Raw genomic sequence first — 23,089 nt, 5'->3', positions numbered from 1 at the left:
GAAGGAAGGTCATTGATGAAGCAGCTGAAGATGGTTGGGCCGAGGACACTACCCTGAGGAACTCCTGCAGTGATGTCCTGAAGCTGAGATGACTGACCTCCAACAACCACAACCATCTTCCTTTGTGCTCAGTATGACTCCAACCATTGAAGAGTTTTCCCTCTGAATCCCATTGGCTCCAGTTTTGCTAGGGCTTCTTGATGCCACACTCGGTCAAATGCCGAGTAGTGTCAAGGGCAGTCACTCTCACCTCACCAGACAATTAAGAGTAATTGAAATTGGTGTGTGAATGGAGCCATATGTGGGTCAGACCAGTTAAGTATGGCAGATTTCATTTCCGAAAGAACATTTGTGAACCAGAAGGGTTTTTACTGACAATCCAATGACCTCAGAGCCACTTTTGCCAGTACCAGCTTTTTGTAAACTGAATTTAAATTCCCAGCAGTGACGTGGTGGGGTTAGCACAGTATCCTGACAGTGCAGTAGGCTGCCAATCAGCCCATCAAGACTGCACTGGCTCTCTGAAAGAGCATTCGACTGAGTCCCACTCCAATCTTACCCCTGTAACTTTGCACATTCTCTTTTCAGGTAGCAATCCAATCCCCTTTTGAATATCTCGATTGAACCTGCCTCCATCACCCTCTCAGGAAGTTTGCTCCAGACTCCAACCACCCTCTTGGTGAAAAAAATGTTTCCTCACATCATATTTACTCCTTTTGCCAATTATTTTGAATCTGTGCCCTCTAGTTCTTGATGTTCTCTTGAGTGGCAACAGTTTCTCACTAATTACCCTGTCCATACCCCTCAGGAATTTGAATACTTCTATCAAATCTCCTCTCAGCCTTCTTTTCTCCAAGGAAAACACTCCCAACCTCTCCAGTCTATCCTCATAGCTACAGTGCTTTATCCCTGGAATCATTCTTATGAATCTCCTCTGTACTCTCTCCAATACCTTCACATCCTTACTCAAGTATGGTGCCCAGAACTGGACGCAGTGATAAGTGATAAGAGAACAAGGGGGACCCTATCATGGTTCTGGGAGGGAGGAGAGGGTGTGAGGGTGGATGTGCGGGAGACGGGCCGGACACGGTTGAGGGCCCTGTCAACCACCGTGGGTGGAAAACCTCGGTTAAGGAAGAAGGAGGACATGTCAGAGGAACTGTTTTTGAAGGTAGCATCATCAGGACAGATGCGACGGAAGCGAAGGAACTGAGAGAATGGGATGGAGTCCTTACAGGAAGCGGGGTGTGAGGAGCTGTAGTCGAGGTAGCTGTGGGAGTCGTTAGGCTTGTAATGAATATTGGTGGACGGTCTATCACCAGAGATTGAGACAGAGAGGTCAAGGAAGGGAAGGGAAGTGTCAGAGATGGACCATGTTAAAATGATGGAGCAGTGGAGATTGGAAGGTCCAGATGAAAACATGAAGCAGCACCGAAGTACTCATCGATGTACCGGAGAAAGAGTTGTGGAAGGGGGCCAGAGTAGGACTGGAACAAGGAATGTTCCATATACCCCATAAAGAGACAGGCATAGCTGGGGCCCATGCGGGTACCCATAACCACACCTTTTATTTGGAGGAAGTGAGATGAGTTTAAGGAGAAATTGTTCAGTGAGAGAACAAGTTCAGCCAGACGGAGGAGAGTAGTGGTGGATGGGGATTGTTCGGGCCTCTGTTTGAGGAAGAAGCTGAGAGTCATCAGACCATCCTGGTGGGGGGCGGAGCTGTAGAGGGATTGGACGTCCATGGTGAAGAGGATGCGGTTGGGGCCAGGGAACTGGAAATTGTTGTAGGGCATCAGAGGAAGCACGGATGTAGGTGGGAAGAGACTGGACAAAGGAGAGAGAAAGGAGTTAAGATAACGAGAAATGAGTTCCGTGGGGCAGGAGCAGGCTGACACGATCGGTCTGCCGGGACAGTCCTGTTTGTGGATTTTGGGTAGGAGGTAGATGCGGGCCGTCCGAGGATGGGCGACTATCAGGTTGGAAGCTGTGCGAGGAAGATCTCCAGAGGAGATGAGGTCAGTGACAGTCCTGGAAACAATGGCTTCATGTTCAGTGTTGGGGTCATGGTCCAGGGGGAGGTAGGAGGAAGTGTCTGTGAGGTAGAGGTCAATGCGCCAGACAGCAACAGCACCACCCTTGTTAGCAGGTTTGATGACAATGTCAGGGTTGGACCTGAAAGAACGGAGTACAGTAAGTTCAGAAAGAGACAGGTTAGAATGGGTGAGAGGAGCAGAGAAACTGAGACGACTGATGTCGCGCCGACAGTTCTCAATGAAAAGATCAGAAGAAGGTAAGAATCCAGAGGGAGGCATCCAGGTGGAGGCAGAATATTGGAGGTGGGTGAAAGGATCCGTTGAACAGGGAGAGGATTCCTGCCCAAAGAAGTGAGCCCGGAGACGAAGACAGCGGAAGAAGAGTTCAGCATCGTGCCGAGCCCGAAATTCATTGAGATGAGGGCGCGAGGGTATGAAACTAAGTCCTTTGCTGAGCACTGAACGTTCAGCATCAGAGAGGGGAAGGTCAGGGGGTATGGTGAATACACGGCTGGGGCTGGGATTGGAAGATGGGGTGGGGACAGAGGGACAGGCAGGGGTGGAGGGTCCTAGATGGGTGTTGGTGTCGATGAGTTGTTGGAGTTTGTGTTCCTTTGAATCTGAAAGAAAGAGACAAAGTTTCTTGTTGAGGCATCGGATGAGACGAAGAATAAAATGAAACTGGGAGCACGCGCAGCTTAGAAATAGGGTGAGTCGGTGCTGCTGGAGGGAGAGGTCGAGTGTGTTCATATGGCGGCGCGTGGCACTGAGTGTGGATCTCAGAATGTGACGGGAACAGCAGTTCGGGGAGCGTTGTATGTCCCAGAGATACCTGTAATCCTGGGTGGGCTCGAAACATGAGGGATGGAACTTCAGTTGGAGTCTTCGTGGGGTAAGTCGGAGATGGAGACAGTCACTGAGGAAGGAAATACGGCTGTGAAAGCGGGTTTTAGTAAACACCTTGTCAAACACCAGGAGAGAAATGGAAAGCAATGAAGGTGAACAGGGCAAAAGAGACAAGTGGAATTCTTTCTAGAAGTTTCCCCACCACCGAAGTTAAACTGACTGGTCTGTAGTTGCAGGGCAGATCTTTACAAACTTTTCTGAACAAGGGTTTAATGTTTGCAATTCTCACCTCCCCCGAATCCAGGGAACATTGAAAGATTATTCCCAGTGCCTCTGCAATTTCCACTGTCCCTTCCATATTCTTGGATGCATCTCACCCGGTCCCGGTCCCTTATCAACTTTAGGCACCGACAGCTGATCCAACACCTCCTCCTTATCAATTTTAAACCCTTCCAGTGACTGAGTTTCCTCTTCTGTCACCATGGCCTGGGCAGCATCTGCCTCCTAGGTAAAGGCAGATACAAAATATTCATTTAACACCTCAGCCATGCCTCTTGTCTCTCTGTGTAAATCCCCTTTTTGGTCCCAAAGAGGCCTTACTCCTCCTTTTACCACCCTTTTACTATTGCTGTGCTTATAGAATACTTTGGGATTTCCTCTTATGTTAGCTGCCAGCCTTTTATCATAATCCCTCTTTGCTTCTTGTACTTGCTTTTTTCACATCCCTTCTGCACCTTCTGTATTCAGCTTGGTTTCCAATTGTATTTGCTACCTGACACCTGTTGTAAGTACGCTTTTCCTTCTTTAGTTTAATTTCTATCTCCTTTGTCATGCAGGGAGCTTTGGATTTATTTGTCCTACCCTTCCCTTTTGTGGGAACGTAGCTTGACTGAGCCCAAACTATCTCCTCTTTGAAGGTAGCACATTGTTCAGCTGCTGTTTTTGCTGCCAATCTTTGGTTCCAGTCTATCCGGCCCAGCTCCATCCTTGCCCCATTGAAGACCATCTCCAACAAGAAAGGATCTAACCATGATAACCCCTTGATATTCAATGGTATTACCATCACTGAATTCCACACCAACAACATCCTGGGGGTTACCGTTGACCAGAAACTGAACTGGATTAGCCATATACATTTTGTGGCTACCAGTGCAGGTCAGAGGCTAGGAATCCTGCAGTGAGTAACTCACCTCCTGACTCCCCAAAGCTTGTCCACCATCTACAAAACACAAGTCAGGAGTGTGATGGAATACTCCCCACTTACCAGGATGAGTGTGGCTCCCACAGCATTTGAGAAGCTTGACACCGTCCAGGACAAAGCAGCCCCGCTTGATTGGCACCCCATCCATGCACATTCACTCCCTCCACTACTGATGCACAGTAGCAGCAGTGTGTGTATCACCTACAAGATGCACTGCAGGAATTCACCAAGGCTCCTTGGACCTTACCCACAACCTCTGGCACCTAGAAGGACAAGGGCAGAAAATGCTTGGAAATGCCACCACTTGCAAGCTCCCCTCAAAGTCACACACTTTTCTGATTTTCAGCTATCTTGCTGTTCCTTCAGTGTCACTGGGTCAAAATCCTGGAACTCCCTCCCTAACAGCACTGTGGGTATACCTACACCACATGGACTGCAGCGGTTCAAGAAGGCAGCTCACCACCACCTTCTCAAGGGCAATTAGGAATGGGCAATAAATGCTGGCCTGGCCAGGGATGCCCACATTCCATGAACGAATATAAAAAAAAGTGGCTGATAAGTCAAGGCAAGTCGGGATGGGCAAGAAATGATGAACTTGCCAACGATGCTCGCATCCTGAGAATGAATATTTAGAAATAACTTGCTGCTGCACTGCCTGAATATTGACAGATTCTGAAGATCTAGCAAGTTTGTCAATTTAATAATATTGGGTCAATTTTGTTGTATGAAGCAAGCAATAGGAGCAAGCTTTAGGAAAGGGAACATGAGATGACAAGTTCCACCCCATGCTTGTACATCGTGCCCCATTCTCCCATGTGCGTGAGGGCGAGGCCAGACTTGCCCTGCGGCTAATGGGATGAGGTGACTCTTATCGTTCAAACTTCAATCATGGTCTCTTGGACCAAATTCTGGAGGGAGAGGACCCAAATCAGGGAATGAGGGAACCTTTGAAGAGTTGATTGGAATGAAGCAAAGGCTTAGGAAAGTGGCTATGCCTTTCCTGATAGTGTATATATATCTCAAATGACAGAGTGCCAAAATTGAGCTCTTCAGCAACCTAAATTATTTAGAGGATCATTTTGCAAAGTAACAGAGGTAGGATGACTGACCGGATCAGAGGCAAAGATATGGACGCTGATAATTGGAAGACCAATAAATCCTATTTCCCATCTGTGTGAGATTGGTCGGATTAACCCACTCTTCATGTCAATCCAGAAAATGAGCTGGGTGCAACAGCCATATTTCACGGGTGAGGAGGTGGTGGAATGGTACAAATTTAAAATAATCAGAAAGAATTAGAGGGGAACTGGTGAAAGAATCTTCAGAGGATGGTTAGATGTGGAATTCTGTGCCACAAACTGTGGTGGAAACAGTTACAAAGTTATTTCTGAAGGAAATTAGATAGTTTTTATGAAAAAAAGGCTGTTAAATATTATTAGGAGCAAATCCAGAGAGTGGGATTGGACTGGGTGGGATATCGAAGGGAGTGAGCAGGAGAGTGGGATTGGACTGAGTGGGATATTGAAGGGAGTGAGCAGGAGAGTGGGATTGGACTGAGTGGGATATTGAAGGGAGTGAGCAGGAGAGTGGGATTGGACTGGGTGGGATATTGAAGGGAGTGAGCAGCAGAGTGGGATTGGACTGAGTGGGATATTGAAGGGAGTGAGCAGGAGAGTGGGATTGGACTGAGTGGGATATTGAAGGGAGTGAGCAGGAGAGTGGGATTGGACTGGGTGGGATATTGAAGGGAGTGAGCAGGAGAGTGGGATTGGACTGAGTGGGATATTGAAGAAAGTGAGCCGGAGAGTGGGATTGGACTGAGTGGGATATTGAAGGGAGTGAGCAGGAGAGTGGGATTGGACTGAGTGGGATATTAAAGGGAGTGAGCAGGAGAGTGGGATTGGATTGAGTGGGATATTGAAGGGAGTGAGCAGGAGAGTGGGATTGGACTGAGTGGGATATTGAAGGGAGTGAGCAGGAGAGTGGGATTGGACTGAGTGGGATATTGAAGGGAGTGAGCAGGAGAGTGGGATTGGACTGGGTGGGATATTAAAGGGAGTGAGCAGGAGAGTGGGATTGGACTGGGTGGGATATTGAAGGGAGTGAGCAGGAGAGTGGGATTGGACTGAGTGGGATATTAAAGGGAGTGAGCAGGAGAGTGGGATTGGACTGAGTGGGATATTGAAGGGAGTGATCAGGAGAGTGGGATTGGATTGAGTGGGATATTGAAGGGAGTGAGCAGGAGAGTGGGATTGGACTGAGTGGGATATTGAAGGAAGTGAGCAGGAGAGTGGGATTGGACTGGGTGGGATATTGAAGGGAGTGAGCAGGAGAGTGGGATTGGACTGAGTGGGATATTGAAGGGAGTGAGCAGGAGAGTGGGATTGGACTGGGTGGGATATTGAAGGGAGTGAGCAGGAGAGTGGGATTGGACTGGGTGGGATATTGAAGAGAGTGAGTAGGAGAGTGGGATTGGACTGAGTGGGATATTGAAGGGAGTGAGCAGGAGAGTGGGATTGGACTGGGTGGGATATTGAAGGGAGTAAGCAGGAGAGTGGGATTGGACTGGGTGGGATATTGAAGGGAGTGAGCAGGAGAGTGGGATTGGACTGAGTGGGATATTGAAGGAAGTGAGCCAGAGAGTGGGATTGGACTGGGTGGGATATTGAAGGGAGTGAGCAGGAGAGTGGGATTGAACTGGGTGGGATATTGAAGGGAGTGAGCAGGAGAGTGGGATTGGACTGGGTGGGATATTGAAGGGAGTGAGCAGGAGAGTGGGATTGGACTGGGTGGGATATTGAAGGGAGTGAGCAGGAGAGTGGGATTGGACTGGGTGGGATATTGTACAGCCTTCACAATGAAAACTAGCTGCTTTTGTTAAACTACCATCACAATAGGCATCGTTCACCATCCAAATGGAGGAAGCATTAGAAAGAGATGATTTTTGTTGATAAAAAGTTCATGGAATTAGAAGGGATTTGAATACGCAGCAGATATAATGAAATACTGTATTTGAGTTGCCCCACCCATCCTGGATTTGGGATGAGAGAGGAAGTTCTAAGGCTATTGGTCAGTGTTGAGTCACAAGCAAGGTGCATTCCACACAGATCCGACAGGGCTCCAGTGCCATTTATAACAAAGCAATGAAATCCTGACACATCTGAGAAATATCACAAGTTTCTCTCTAGGGGGAGTGTTGAATGGGTGTGGCTCAGGTTTGGACATTAACCTTGCAGCAACCATCTCCCAAATGAATCTCTGTTGCAGCAGATGTGAAGTTGTTTGGAGAGGATCAGTCAGCAATCTATCTGCTGAGAGTTCCACTTTGTATAGTACCTTTATCAGTTTTGGAAAAAGCTCTCTGCTGAACCATTGGTTAGGGCTGTTTGCTGAACTGACTTGGTGGGCCAAAAGGTAAAAATCAGTCCCTTGCCTTGAAAGTGGAATTCCCAGCTGTTTGTGGAAATGGGTCTGTGATTTGTCAGGTCACGGAGAGGATTCGATGACCTGTCCGTCATTTCCCTTTCTCGTGCTAATAAAAAGCTGCCCTGGGGCTCCCATACTCAAGTCACTCAAACCCCTGCCCTTGAATGTTTCCATATACCCAAGTCTGCCAAATCCACTGCACCCTCCCAATTTTTGGAGACCCTCATCCACTTCTGTCTGGTCAGCCTTTAGCTACCACTCTTCCTGAGTGCGCACTGCAAGACCGCTCTGCTGGTCTCCTTGAAGGCAGCTCTGCCCTGGCCCCTCTCTCTCAGCATCATGTTGTCAGTTGCTTTGCTGCTGAAATTCTGATGGAAAATTGGACAAAAAAAGGAGCCAAAACAAAACCAGAAAATACTGAGATTTGTAGAAAAGGGAGGAGATTGAAGAGAGAATTAAAGCCGTGCCAAAAAAGTAAGAAAATAAATCAGCTACAGAATGATAGAGACACAACAGTCAGACAAGTGAGACAGAGAGTGGGAGAGACAGGGAATCTGTGACGAAGAAGCAAAGTAGCAGAAAAAAATTTTTTTTTTAGCAGTGTGTGCGATATCACAGTGTTTAATATGATACGGCACAGAAGGAGGCCATTCAGCCCATCACACCTGTACTGGCTCTTTGAAATATCCATCCAATTGGTCCCCAGTTCTTTCCCCATAACCCTGCAAGTATTAGCCATTGAAGTATTTATCCAATTCACTTTTGAAAGTTGACTGTAAAATTCTTTCACTGGATGTGACCATCACTGGCTAGGCCTAATTGCCCTTGAGAAGGTGGTGGTGAGCTGCCTTCTTGAACCGCTGCAGTCCATGTGGTGTAGGTGCACCCACAGTGCTGTTAGGGAGGGAGTTCCAGGATTTTGACCCAGCGACAGTGAAGGAACGGCCGATATATTTCCGAGTCAGGATGGTGAATGGCTTGGAAAGGAACTTGCATTTGGTGGTGCTCCCATGTATCTGCTGCCCTTGTCCTTCTAGATGGTAGTCGTGGGTTTGGAAGGTGCTGTCTAAGGAGCCTTGGTGAATTCCTGCAGTGTATTTTGTAGATGGTGCACACTGCTGCTACTGTGCCTCGGTGTTGGAGGGAGTGAACATTTATGGATAGGGTGCCAATCATCTCCATTTTAAATGGATGACCCTTATTTTTAAACAGTGACTCCTAGTTCTAGATTCTCCCACAAGAGGAAACATTCTTTCCACATCCACCCTGTCAAGTCCCCTCAGGATCTTATATGTTTCAATCAAGTCGCCTCTTACTCCTCTAAACTCCAGGAGATGCACGCCCAGTCTGTCTAACCTTTCCACATAAAACCACCATCCCATTCCAGGAATTAGTCTGGTAAACCTTCTCTGAACTACTTCTAATACATTAGCATCCTTCCTTAAGGTGACCAGTACTGTACGCAGTACTCCAGCTGTGGTCTCACTAGTGCCCTGTACAACTGAAGCATAACTTTTGCATTGAATTCCGTTTGCAATAAATGATAACATTCTATTAGCTTTCCTAATTACTTGCTGTACCTGCACACTAACCTTTTGTGATTCATGCACTGAGACACCCAGATCCTTCTGCATCTCAGAGCTCTGCAATCTTTCACCATTTAGATAATATGCTTCTATTTTATTCCTCCTGCCAAAATGGACATTTCACATTTTCCCACATTATGCTCCATTTACCAGTTCTTTGCCCACTCACTTAACCTAAACTCGAAATGCACACCTTTATATTCACTTGTTAGTCAATGCTCACTATCAATAATGGAGAGAGACCAACATAAGAACAAACTGTGATTGTTTATTGCAACAGGAGGCAGGGCACTAAATCCTTGTGTGCACCCACAACCACCCCCAGCTCTAGACTTACAGTTAACCAGTAGCTCACGCTGTACAGTGAATGGTCAGTACTGACACATGGTTAGTCCACTTGCATTCTCTTAAAAGTACCTGGTGCTCCACTTTACCACATATATCTTTTTGTAGCCTCCTTATGTACTCTTCACACATTCTTTCCCACCTATCTTGTGTCATCAGCAAATTTGGCAATCGTCCCATCCATCCCTTCACCCAGCGATGGTAATGCCATTGAATGTCAAGGGGCGATGGTTCGATTCTCTCTTTTTGGAGATGGTCATTGCCTGGCACTTATGTGGTGTGAATGTTACTTATCACTTGTCAGCGCAAGCCTGGATGTTATCCAGGTCTTGCTGCATTTGGACATGGACTGCTTCAGTATCTGAGGAGTCACAAATGGTGCTGAACATTGTGCAATCATCAGCGAGCATCCCCACTTCTGACCTTATGATGGATGGAAGGTCATTGATGAAGCAGCTGAAGATGGTTGGGCCGAGGACACTACCCTGAGGAACTCCTGCAGTGATGTCCTGGACCTGAGATGATTGACATCCAACAACCACAACCATCTTCCTTTGTGCTAGGTATGACTCCAACCAGTGGAGAGTTTTCCCCCTGATTCTCATTGACTCCAGTTTTGCTAGGGCTTCTTGATGCCACACTCGGACAAGTGCTGCTTTGGTGTCAAGGGCACCAACTGTTTTGTCCACGTTTGAACCGAGGTTGGACTGATCCTGAGGTGAGTGATCCTGACGGAACCCAAAATGAGCGTCAGTGAGCTGGTTATTGCTGAGTAAGAACTGTGTAATAGCACTGTTGATGACATCATCCATCAATTTGCTGTTAACTGAGAATAGAATGATGGGAGTGTTAGTTGCCTGGATTTGTCCTGCTTTTTGTGAACAGGACATACCTGGGCAAACCTTTGATTTAAAAGCTGTGTTGTAGCAATGTCTAACTTAAAATACCATGTTGAGGTGAGCTAACGTAGCGGTTTTATATAGTCACTGCAAAAGCTAACATTCCCTTTGCCGGTGTGCAGGCTGAACTGGTTGTGTGAGATCGAGCCTCCACTCACCAAGGCTCAGGTCAGCAGCTTCCTCCGTCACTCACTGACCTTCTTCCCTTCTTTATTTGTCTTGAGCTTTGCACAATTTTGCATTCTGCCGCTCTCAGTGGATGATGAACTTTGCAGCTTATGGTGAAGCACAAGATTGAGTTCCTGTAGTTGACAGATCATACAGTTCGGGGTTGAATGATCTTGGCTCTGAGTCGTTTACTGGCACTTGCTCTTGACTAACAGCTGCTCCAGACTGAAATGGCAGCTGCTTTATGTTTTCAAAAGAGAATGGTCATCTCCCATCTCACAAGAAAGGCCAGATTACATTTCAAAGTAATCTGAAGTTGTGTAAACAATTCTTTTCATTTTAGAATGATACAACAGGACTAACTGTAACTCCTTACAGTTTGCAAAGGAAGAGAATTAGAAGTGGGAGCAGTTGTATAGGTGGTAAGGTCAGAGGAACAGTCACTTGGCACTGAAGCTGAGGAGAAATCCCTTCGGGAACCTCAAGGTAAATGGGAAGAGGCACAATGTGCTTTGCTTGAGGAATGGAGAAGATATTACCAAGCTCAGTAATCTTTTCGTTCAGAATTCTCCACTGTGTCAGAAACAGCTGGATTGAGGTTCAGGACGGGTTTGGAAGATGGATCAGCCTGGGATTCAGAACAATGGAAGATGATGTTTCTGTGTGGCAGATTGGCAAGTAGATTCGATGGGAGCTTGGAATTTCCTTCCTAATCCTCTCTGTCACTCTGCTTCTCTCTTCTTTAAGGTTGATCTTAAAACTTATCCCTTTGATCAAGTTTTTGGTCACCTATCCTATATCTCCTTATGTGATTCAGTGTCAAGTGTTGTTTGATAATGCTCTGGTGAAGCAATTAGGGCATTTCTCTGTGTTAAAGATGCTTATTCTTCATTCTTTCAAGGGATGTGGGTGTTGCTGATGAGGCCATCATTGATTGCCCATCCCTAATTGCCCTTGTGAACTGCCTTCTTGAACCGCTACAGTCCTTGCTATGTAAAAGGAAGATGTTGATTAGGAGAGAGCCAGGATGCACATCTGTGGAGCAGGTTTTAATTCATCCTTGTGGCTCATTCTCTGTGACCAGTAAAGAACGTACCATCCAGTTAGCTCTGCATGTTTGTCTCATGGTCAACCAGTAGTTTTAGATCCATAAAAATCTGTTGTGACTTTACTGGAATACTTATGTATTTAACAGAACATTGAGAGATAACCAGCAATTGTCTCAGTGCCTTTTGTTTAAAACTCAATCTGATATACTGTGCTGTGAAATACAACACTGAAATAGGAGCTCCCTCCTGATCCTGTCTGTGGGAAAAGAATCTCGGGAATTTGCCTTGAGGAAAGTTGATGTGGTTCTTGTTCGAAAAGACCAAATGGAAGAGATCAAAACTCTGAGGGAGATTGTTGAACTTGATCTGGATAAATTCAAACGAATGAAAGGAAAAGAGCAACTTGCATTTTACACAGTGCCTTTCATGACTTCAGGATGTCTCGATGTGCTTTTCAGCCAACTAAGTACTTTTGAAGAGTAATCACTGTGTAATGTAAGAAAAAGAGCAGCCAATTTGCACACAGCAAGCTCCTACAAACAGCAATGTGATAATGACCAGAGAACCTGTTTCTGTGTAGTTGATTGAGGGATAAATACTGGCCAGGACACCAGGGAGAACCCCCCTGCTGTCCCATGGGATCTTGTACACCCACTGGAGAGGGCAAATGGAACCTCAGAAATTTAAAAAAACGTTAGCAAATTGAAGTAGAACACTTAAACGCAAAGGAATAATGGGCAAGTTGCCAAGAAAGACCATTGAAGCAAATAAATGTGAAAGAGTGATTAATTGGATATGTTTTTGGAGTAAAAAGGTTTAGAGAGATTGTGTGAAAAAGAGAGACACAGACAAGAGCAGCCTTGCCTGACCAAATGACCACTGCCTGTTCCTAACTTTCCATCTGTCCCAATTCGGGCTGTTAGAGGCTGTGGGGCACTTCACACAAGGTGATTGTTGATCTGTTGCATTCTATAAATAATTCTAACAATGCCTGTGTCCCATTTTTATCACCTGATTTTGAGGATAGACATCAGGCTGTTGTTCAGACACATTCTGTGCATGTCTGGCACCATGTTTGAGTAAGATGGGTAAATGTACTCACTGGAGTTGGCTTGGGAAACCTATAACAGGGAAGTTGCTCACACTGGAAATTTTTGTTCAGGAAAGGTGTTGGTGTTCCTTTTACCATTAACTCTGAGACTACAAAGCACAGGCTTGAAGTATTGCAACCACATACTTGGCAATGATTTTGTAGTTTGCAGCCAATTCTTAATATAAGTTTTGTCACCCTTTTTTGGAAAGGGTTTTCTTTAAACAAAAAAGAAGCAAAATTCATCAGACAACTTTACTTTTTTGGTCAAATTTGACTTTGGAGTATTCATAGGAACAGTAAGAAACAAGTTAGTCCCTGATGCCTGCCTGGCCATTGGCTGAGCTGTACCTCAGCTCTCCTCATATTGCTCGATACTCTTAGAAAAGGGGAGACGGTGGCATTGTGGTGATGTCAGTAGACGAATAATCCAGAGGTGGGGGACACGGGTTCAAATCCCACCACAGCAACTGGCGGAATTTAAATTCAATTAATAATCTGGATTTGAAAGCTAGTCTCAGTAATGGTGACCGAGGATTATCATCGATTGTTGTAAAAACCCATCTGGTTCACTAATGTCCTTTAGGGAAGTAAATCTGCCGTCCTTACCTGGCCTGGGTTAGATGTGACTCCAGACCCACAGCAATGTTTTTGACCCTCTGCAATGGTGTGACAAGCCACTCACTTCCATGGCAATTAGGGATGGGCAATAAATACCGGCCTTGCCAGCGATGCCCACATCCCACAAAAGAGTAAAACAAGAATCTTTTGACCTCCGTCTTGAAAATTTCAATGACGCTTTGACAGGTTGACCACGTTGTCCTCCACCGTTGCCTCTCCTCCTTTATCCAGCTGGGTGAGGCTGCCTTCATTCTTATCTATCTAATTATAGTGAGAAAATGACCACTGGTGTCCCCAAGGATCCTGGACCACCCTTCGGTTGCTCATCGACATGCTGCCTCTCAGTGACATCGCCTGAAAGCACAGCATTAGTTTTCACAAGAATGCTGATAGCGTGCAGCTCGACCTCACCAGCACCTCTCTCACTACCTCTGCTTACCTTGATCTGCTTGTCTGACATCCAGATGAGAGGAAAATTTCTCCAACCAAATATTGGAAAGAGGGAAGCCTTTCTCTTTGGACCCGGCACGAACTCAGTCCCCCAGCCATCAACCCCATCCCTCTCCTCAATCGCAATCTGAACCGGAACCAGGACATTCACAATCTTGGTGTCACGTTTGACCCTGAGATGACCTTTCAACCATATACCTGCTACATCATCAAGACCACTTAGTTCCACCTCCATAGCATCGACTATCTTTATCCCTGCCTCAGCTCACCTGCTAGAACTCTCATTCATGCCTTTATTACCTCCAGAGGTGAGTATTCCAAAGTTCTCTTGGCCAGCCTTACATCTTTCACTTTGTCCAAAGCTCTGCTGCCTGTTTCCGAACTCACACCAAGTTCTATTCAGTCCTCCAAAATTGCAGAGGTGAGAGTGACTGTCCTTGATATCAGTGTCACATTTGACCAAGTGGTGGCATCAAGGAGCCCTAGCAAAACTGGAGTCAATGGGAATCAGGGGAAAACTCTCCGCTGGTTGGAGTCATACCGAGCACAAAGGAAGATGGTTGTGGTTGTTGGAGGTCAGTCATCTCAGCTCCAGGACATCACTGCAGGAGTTCCTCAGGGTAGTGTCCTCGGCCCAACCATCTTCAGCTGCTTCATCAATCACCTTCCTTCCATCATAAGGTCAGAAGTGGGGCTGTTTGATGATGATTGCACAGTGTTCAGTTCTATTTGCTGCAGCTCAGATACTGAAGCAAGCTGTACCCGAATAGGGAGATCATGTTGGAGTTGTATAGAACCTTGGTGAGGCCACAGCTGGAGTACTGTGTGCAGTTCTGGTTGCCACATTATAGGAAGGATGTGATTGCACTGGAGGGGGTGCAGAGGAGATTTACCAGGATGTTGCCTGGGATGAAACATTTAAATTATGAAGAGAGGTTGGATAGACTTGGGTTGTTTTGGTTGGAGCAGAGAAGACTGAGGGGTGACCTGATCGAGGTGTACAAGATTATGAGGGGCATGGACAGGGTGGATAGGGAGCAGCTGTTCCCCTTAGTCAAAGTGTCAGTCACAAGGGGGCATAAGTTCAAGGTGAGGGGCAGGAGGTTTAGGGGGGATGTGAGGAAAAACTTTACCCAGAGGGTGGTGACAGTCTGGAATGTGCTGCCTGGGAGGGTGGTGGAGGCGGGTTGCCTCACATCCTTTAAAAAGTACCTGGATGAGCACTTGGCACATCATAACATTCAAGGCTATGGGCCAAGTGCTGGTAAATGGGATTATGTCAGTAAGTCAGGTGTTTCTCACGTGTCGGTGCAGACTCAATGGGCCGAAGAGCCTCTTCTGCACTGTGTGATTCTGTGACCTGGACAATATTCAGGCTTGGGCTGATAAGTGGCAAGGAATCTTTGCACCACACAAGAGCCAGGCAATGACCATCTCCAAAATAAGAGAATTTAACCATCGCCCCGTGATGTTCAATGGCATTACCATTGCTAAATCCCCCATTATCAACATCCTGGAGGTTACTATTGACCAGAACTGGACTAGCCATATAAATACTGTGGATACAGGAGCAGGTCAGAGGCTAGGAATCCTGCGGTGAGTAACTCACCTCCTGACTCCCCAAAGCTTGTTCAAAAGGCATAAGTCAGGAGTATGATGGAATACTCTCCACTTACCTGGATGAGTGTGGCTCCAACAACACTCAAGAAGCTCAACACAATCCAGGACACCATATCCACAAACATTTACTCCCTCCACCACCTGCAGTGTACCATCTACAAGATGGAGTGCAGTAACTCACCAAAGCTCCTTCAAATACATATCCCAAACCAATGAACAAACCAAGGACAAAGGCAGCAGACACATGGGAAAACCACCAGCTGGAAGTTCTCCTCCAAGCCACATGCCATTCTGACTTGGAAATATATCACTGTTCATCCACTGTTGCTGTGTCAAAATCCTTGAACTCTCTTCCTAACAGCACTGTGGATGTTCCTACGCTACACCACATGGACTGCAACAGTTCAAGAAGGCGATTCACAGTCACCTTATCAAGTGTAATTAGGGATGGGCAATAAATGCTGGCCTTGCCAGTGATGGCCACATCCCATAAATGGATAAATTAAAAAAAACCTGTGCCCTCTGACCTCCATCAGCTCCTGCTTAAACATCTCCTTGATCTTAAAATTCTCTTCCTAGTTTTCAAACCTCTCCATGGCTTCAGCACTCTCACTATCTCTGTCGCTTTCTCTAACTGTACAACCCTCCAAGTATCTGCGTACCTCCAGTGCTGAGTCTCTCACATCTCATTTGAATTGTTCCACCATTGATGACCATGCTTTCAGCTCCCTGGGACTTCAGTTCTGGAATTCCCTCCCTAAATCTCTCCCTGCCTGCTCTCTTTCCTTCTCAGATTGTCCCTTGTCCTACCTCTTTAACCAAACGTTCTGGTGACTGTTTTATGTGATTTGCTGCTAAATCTTTTTGATAATGCTTTATGAAACACCTTGTGATCTTTTACTACGTTAAAGATGCTATATAAATGAAAGTTGCTGTTGTTGAAGACAGTTCCAGATTTTGATTGAGAAGATAAGATTAGTAAAAGGGGGGTAGTTGGGTGTTTCTGATGAAGTCTCTGTGTTAAATAGTCACTATATTGGGGATTGATGGTGCACATTTATTTAACTAGCATTGTGTGCACCCAGAGTTACTGAGGAATACTTCATTTTAATCACCCTGGATAATTATTATTGCACCATTTGGGGAGGAAAGAAATAACCTGTTGATACCAGTGTAAAACTAGAAGCTGAACCGTGGTTTCACCAATAGACCAAGAGAACTAGCCACAATACTCGGACAGTAGGCAGGAACAGGAGAAAGAGGCAATGGAGGGAAGGAAGTATTTTCTTGGTGAAAATGTGCTCAAATCCTGCACGTTGTCATGTGTATCTCTGAGGGAGATGCAAATACAACAGTGGGGTCACTTGGACAAACGGTACTGCTCATGACTCTTGGCCATATTTGTGAGAAGTGTTTCTTTATGCTTCTTGGCTTCTTAGTTGTGAAAAAAGCTCCAGACCTATGGTTGCTGACTGGCTGGTTGTATTGCTGTATTTCACCACATGTCCTCCTGCCTCTCACTGCCACCCCCACCATGTTCCACCACTGGTTTCCCGACGTTTGTATCCTTCCCATGCCATATGGGTAGACTCTTCATTGTCTAATTGGATGATTCTTGACTGACAGTTAAACAGCCTTTTCCATAATCCCTAACAATTTTATACTTAATAAAGCAAATACTCAAGCTGAAAAAAGTATACTTTTCATGCACCAATGGTTTTTCTCCTGGGTTTTGTTTCCAGTCATGCTCTGGAGGGCTAATTATCAATTCCTGGAGATTCCAGGCTATTCCTGGAGGATTGCAACTCTCCTGAGACTGTGTAATCCTATTTTGGTTTTGTAATGTTACAGGTTTGATATGGACATGTCTGCAATACACCAGCCCTGGCTAGTTATTAAGTTGTGTGTTTGCTGGCGTCCTTTAAAGTAATGATTGTAGAATAAGCTGCTGCTTGAGGGTTAGAAACCAGGAGTCCTTGGATCCTCTGCTAGATTTGCTGTGTTATTAATCACCATTCATTACTCAAGGGAAAGTTTGCGAAGAGAATGAGTGTCTGTCCGATAAAGTCGGGTTGTGCAGATAAATGTGTTGGGCTTTGGTTGGAAATGTGTTTATTAATAAGAGTTGTTTGAGATGTCATTTCATTAAAGTCTCATTGTATTTCCAGATGTGAAATCCAAGTTTGGTTTGATCGTCTAGTTTCGGAAATGCAATTAATATCAGTCTGGGTTTCACTGGAAATTGGGCTGAGATGTTAAGTGGATAAATGCATCTTTCACATCCTCAGGATGCCCTTCAGCACTTCATATCCAATTAGCTTCCTTTTGAAGTGTAGGAAAGTTATTCTGCAGAGAAATGAGACAGCCATTTTATACACAGTAAGATCCCACCAATAACTGTAGGAGTGACTGACTGGTTGATCTATTCTTCACTGTGTTTGACTGAAGAATGTTGACCAGGAAAGGAGGGAGAGCCCTGTCATCCTCTAGAAATAAAGCTCTGACATGTTCTCTCCCATCTCGGCGAGCAGATTAGGCCTTAATTTAACAAAAGATGATGTCTCTGACAATGCAGCGCTGCCTCAGTTATGTGTGGGTATGTCCAACCAATAATGTGCATTACTTGTTTGCTCAAGAATGGTAACTTGCTGTAGTTCTGGAGTTCGGAGTTGAGTGCTGAGATCATACAGAGCAGAAAGACACTACAGTGTAACTTGGTGTCATGTATGTGACAGTTCGACTGTGAACTTTGTGTCAGAGAGAGAGGACTGTGATGCATATTCAGTCCTACACAACATGGACAGGTTATTCCAGCATCTTGGGATACATCATTGCAAAAGCTAATAAGCTCATTGCTCATAAGGTACCTGTGTTGGATTGCATACTCAATTCTTATGTAGAATCTTACAGCAGAGAAACAGCCTATTGTGCTGAACTAGACTGGTGTTTATGCTTCACACAATTCTCCTCCCACCTTGCTTCATTTAACCCTATCGGCACAACCTTTCTCCCTTGTGTACTTACAAACCTTCCCTACAGCACCCTTCACAACCTCAGGATTCTCAGTGCTTCACAGCCAATGAAGTAATTTTGAAGTGTAGTTCTGATGAAGAGTCACACGGACTCGAAACATTAACTGTCTTCCTCTCCGCAGATGCTGTCAGACCTGCTGAGTTTTTCCAGGTATTTTTGTTTTTGTTCTAATTTTGAGGTGCAATCTGTTGTAATGTAGCAAACGTGATAGCCAATTTGTGCACAGCAAGCTCCCACAAACAGCAACATGCTAATAACCAAATAATGTTTTCCTCTGTAACCTTAGCTGTATCTATGCTGTTTACCTCTACCTCTCCGTGCAGTAGTGAGTTCCACTTCTAATCATCTTGAGTAGAGAAATTTCTCCTGAATTTCTAACTCGATTTATTGGTGACTCTCTCTTGTATATATGTACCTTAGTTTTGGGCAAGTTTTGAAACTCTGTAAATGTTGTGCATCAGTTGTCCAGCCCTGGTGGATCACCACTTCCCAACTTCCACCAGCCTGAGCAGATACCTGTTAACCTCTTGTATCTACCCAGTTCTGTTAAACGTCATTCTACTCAGTTCATTATAAATAGATATTTTTTTCCTTCATTTTGCTTCCTTCACACCTGTGACTTGGCTGAGTGCTAGCTGGGGTAGACCTCGTGATGAAATACAAGAGGAAATGATGTTACTGAGGTACAGAGTTCTGCTACATGATGCTCTCCTCCTGTACAGAGACTCAAGGTCGTCTTCACTCACATCAATTTGCCTCACATACCCAGTTTTTGTTCTGTTTCTATTGTTCCTTCTCCTGTGAAACATGTGGGGCCAAGTCTGTAAGCCTTGCAGGAAAACAGTTTCAGTCTGATCTGTTGAGTTATTTTTGGCTTTCACAAACTGTGAATGTTCACTGAAGGAATCTACATTTTAATTCCTGACCAACCTTAGGGCAAGTGTCAGAAGAAAGTAGCTCCTTAACATTCGGGCCCAATAAGACCATCCAACTTTTTTCCCCTCTGTGTGAGAGCGAGACTGGCGAGGCTGCTTTTATTGTCCATCTCTGTTGCCATGAGGAGGCGGTGGTGTCTTCTCCTTGACCATCTGTAGTCCATGGCGAAGATGTTCATCTCATGCTGTTATCTAGAGAATTCCAGGATGTTGAGCCAGCACAATGGAGGAACAGCTGTTAACAGGAGCTGTTGCCAGTCTTGGTGGTAGAGGTCATAGTGGATACAGGTTCTGTTCAAATAGCCTCGGTGAGCTCTCCATTGCATCCTGTGGATTGTAAGCAATGTAACCACGGCGATCTAGTGGAGAATGTTGACCCTGGGCACCAATCAGGAGTACTGCTTTATGCTGATGGGAAATTCTTGGGATGTGGGCAATGCTGGCAAAGCCCATTTTATTGCCCATTCCTAACTGCCCTTGAGAAAATAATGGTGAACCACCTTCTTGCACTGCTACAGTCTAGGTGGTGTACACCCACAACGTTATTAGGAAGGGAGTTCCAGGATTTTGACCCAGCGACGATGAAGGAAAGGTGATATAGATCCAATTGAGTGACCTGGAGGGAAGCTTGCAGCTGGTGGCGTTTCCATTCATCTGTTGCCCTTGTTCTTCTAGGTGATAGAGGTTGCAGGTATGGAAGGCGCTATCGAAGGAGCTTTGGCAAGTTGCTGTGGTGCATCTTGTCTGTAGCACACACTGTACATTAGTGGTGGAGGGAATCAATGTTTAAGATTCTGGATGGGGTGCCAATCAAGTGGGGCTGCTTTGTCCTGGATGGCGTTGAGCTTCTTGAGTGTTGTGGAGGTTGCACTCATCCAGGTAAGTGGGGAGTATTCAATCACACTCCTGACTTGTGCCTTATAGATGGTGGGCAAGTTTTGGGGAGTCAGGAGGTGAGTCAATCATCACAGAATATCCAACCTCTGACCGACTCTTGTAGCCACAGCATTTATATGGCTGGTCCATCTAAGCTTCTAGCCAATGGTAACCCGCAGGTTGTTGATGGTAGGAGATGCAGTGATGGTAATGCTCTTGAATTCTCCACTAGATCGCCGTGGTTACAGTGCCTACAATCCACAGGATGCAATGGAGAGCTCACCGAGGCTATTTGAATGTTTAGATTCTCTCTTGTTGAGGATGGTCATTGGCCTGGCACTTAGGTGGTGTGAATGTTACTCGCCACTTATCACTTTAAGCCTGAATATTGTCCAGGTCTTGCTGCAAATGGACACGGATGACTTTAGTATCTGAGGAGTCACAAATGGTGCCGAACATTGTGCAATCATCAGTGAACATCCCCACTTCTGACCTTATGATGGAAGGAAGGTCATTGATGAAGCAGCTGAAGATGGTTGGGCCAAGGACACTACCCTGAGGAACTCCTGCAGTGATGTCCTGAAGCTGAGATGACTGATCTCCAACAACCACCACAGGAAAGTGGAGAGCACTCCAATAACCTTCAGATTTGAGTCTTAATGTTGTTTGCATATTGAGATAAATAAAGTGCAGAAAAGGTCAGTGTTTATTCTAGAGGTGTGAAGAACACGCATTGGTGTGGAGAGTGTGCTTCAGAAATTGTCCCATACCACCACTGTTAAGTCAACAGGACCAATATCTGTCAATGCTTAATGAACGGTGTAAAATTCACCAGTCTGTCCACAGTTGCCGAATAGAATGCTTGTCCTGTCAACACTGTGTTGTCACTGGGCATTTTTGCCTCGTGTTCACAAAATGCTGGTGGAAGGAAAGGTTGACTGATTTTCTCCCATTGTTAAGGCGAAGATGGGTCAATGCAATCAGGCCTGGCTGTGCCAGCCCCTCCCAGCTGGGCAGGACTGAACACTGGTTGGCAGTTGAGATAACTACAAGCATGAGAGTAATGGAATTGGTTCACCGTGACCTTGATAGAACCGTACACAGAGCAAAATTTCAAAGTTTCCAGATGACACAAAATTTGGAAATGCCGTAAACAATGAGGAGGAGAGTAACTCGGTTTCAGAAGGACATAGGCTGGTAAAATAGCCAGACATGTGGCAGATAGAATTCAACAGTGTGAAGTGATCCATTTTGGAAGGATATATGAGGAGAAACAATTTGAACTAAGCGGTAAAATTTTCAAGGGTTTGCAGGAACAGTGTGACCTGGGGGTATGTGAACACAAACCTTCAAAAACACAGAGCAAATAACAGCATGTAGGATCCTTGCTTTTTGTTAATAGAGGAATAGAGTTTAAAAGCAAGGAAGTTCTTACTGAACCTTTTTATAAATCACTGGTTAGGCCCCAGCTGGAGTATTCTGCTCAATTCTGGGCACCATACTTGAGGAAGGACGTCAAAGTTTTGCAGGGGTTGTAGTGGAGATTTAATACATTGCTTTTGGCGCAAAAGACTTCAGTTAAGTGAAAAGACCAGAGAAGCTGGGATGGGTATGTTAATGCAGACAAGGTTAAGGAGAGATTTAATTGCTGTGTTCAAATTGATAAATGGCTTTGATAGTGTAAGTGATGGGAAACTGATCACTGGCAGCAAGGTCAGTAACCAGAGGGCACAGATTGAAAGTAACTGGCAAAAACGCCGGAGGCAGCATGAGTTTATTTTACACAGCGAGTTGTTGTGACCTGGAATGCGCTGCCTGAAAGGGCGATGGAAGCTGATTCAATAATAACTTTCAAAAGGAAATGGGATAAATATTCAAAGGGGGAATATTGCAGGACTATGAGGAAAGAGCAGGGGGATGTGGAACTCATTGGAAAGTTCTGTCAAAGAGCCGGTACAGGGGAAATGGGCTGAATGGGTTCCTGCACCATGTGATTCTTATAATTCTATCCTATCCAGGTATCTTTCACTTTGCAAGAAAATGGACGACTCTCCTCTGGCCTAGACCACAGGACCATGAGTTAATTATTAAAATAAGAGCATTTTTAAAATCCTTTCACAGGATATGGGCATCTCTCACTAGGCCAGCATTTATTGCCCATCCCTAATTGCCCTTGAGAAGGTGGTGATGAGCTGCCTTCTTGAACCGCTGCAGTCCATGTGGTGTAGGTACACCCACCATGCTGTTAGGAAGGAGTTCCAAGATTTTGACCCAGTGACAGTGAAGGAACGGCGATATATTTCCAAGTCAGGATGGTGAGTGACTTGGAGGGGAACTTCCAGATGGTGGTGTTCCCATGTGTCTGCTGCCCTTGTCCTTCTAAGTAGTGACGTGGGTTTGGAAGGTGCTGTTGAAGGAGCCTTTCTGCAGTGCTTCTTGTAGATGGCACACATTGCTCCCTCTGTGCATTGGTGGTGGAGGGAGTGAATGTTTGTGGACGTGGTGCCAATCAGGCGGGCTGCTTTACGCTGGATGGTGTCAAGCTTCTTGAGTGTTGTGGGAGCTGCACTCATCCAGGCAAGTGGGGATTATTCCACAGACTTCTGTAGGCACAGTATTTGTATGGCTGGCCCAGTTCAGTTTCTGGGGCCTCCAACAATCACAACCATTTTCATTTGTGTGAGGCATGACTCTGACCAGCGGGGAGTTTGACTTCCAGTTTTGCTCGGGCTCCTTGATGCCACACTCAGTCAAATACTGTCCCAATGTCAAGTGTGGTTACTCTCACCCGCTAAGAGAATTAGTTAGCTGCCGTTGAATTAATGGGTACAAAGGGCTGAATTTTACCGCGTCACCCTTGGCACCTCCTCCAACCACTGGTGGCAAGAATGGAGGTGGAGGGGCAGTA

At 45.6% G+C, this 23,089-nt stretch overlaps 1 protein-coding gene across 1 annotated transcript in view; it reads left to right on the top strand.

Moving 5' to 3' along the window:
• The window catches only part of LOC121274141 (talin-2), a 402,472-nt gene that overhangs the window by 82,435 nt on the left and 296,948 nt on the right, over positions 1-23,089 (top strand). The gene's annotated exons all lie outside the window — the stretch shown is intronic.

The sequence above is a fragment of the Carcharodon carcharias genome (genome assembly GCF_017639515.1).
Source record: "Carcharodon carcharias isolate sCarCar2 chromosome 32 unlocalized genomic scaffold, sCarCar2.pri SUPER_32_unloc_2, whole genome shotgun sequence".
Taxonomy (NCBI): Eukaryota; Metazoa; Chordata; class Chondrichthyes; order Lamniformes; family Lamnidae; genus Carcharodon; species Carcharodon carcharias.
The sequence above is the reverse complement of the archived record's forward strand: the minus strand, read 5'-3'. Positions and strand labels throughout refer to the sequence as shown.